Here is a 238-nt window from a genome sequence, read left to right as displayed (position 1 = left end):
GTAGGAATAGTAGGAGACCTCGCCCGCGTGGTAGAAACCTATGCAGACCTGCTGGACCTGAGGGAAAAGAAAAAAAAATGTGGTGTGAACATCACACGACTTTCCATACAAAACAGCCCTAACCGCCAAAAAGCGGTAATACTCGGATATAATCGATAATACTCGGGTTTAATCGGTATTCTACTAACCCACATCACAGGCATGGACGGCTGGTTCAGGATGAGTACATAGGACAGCA

General features: G+C 46.2%; 1 long non-coding RNA gene across 1 annotated transcript; it reads right to left on the bottom strand.

Moving 5' to 3' along the window:
- Positions 1-238, bottom strand: LOC113473849. Its single transcript, XR_003395675.1, has 2 exons — positions 189-238; positions 1-57 (listed from the first exon to the last, which is right to left on the bottom strand). It is a non-coding gene; the product is annotated as an uncharacterized LOC113473849 (long non-coding RNA).

Source organism: Diaphorina citri, unplaced genomic scaffold, assembly GCF_000475195.1.
Source record: "Diaphorina citri unplaced genomic scaffold, Diaci psyllid genome assembly version 1.1 scaffold140711, whole genome shotgun sequence".
Lineage (NCBI taxonomy): Eukaryota > Metazoa > Arthropoda > Insecta > Hemiptera > Psyllidae > Diaphorina > Diaphorina citri.
This window is presented reverse-complemented; position numbering and strand designations above follow the sequence as displayed.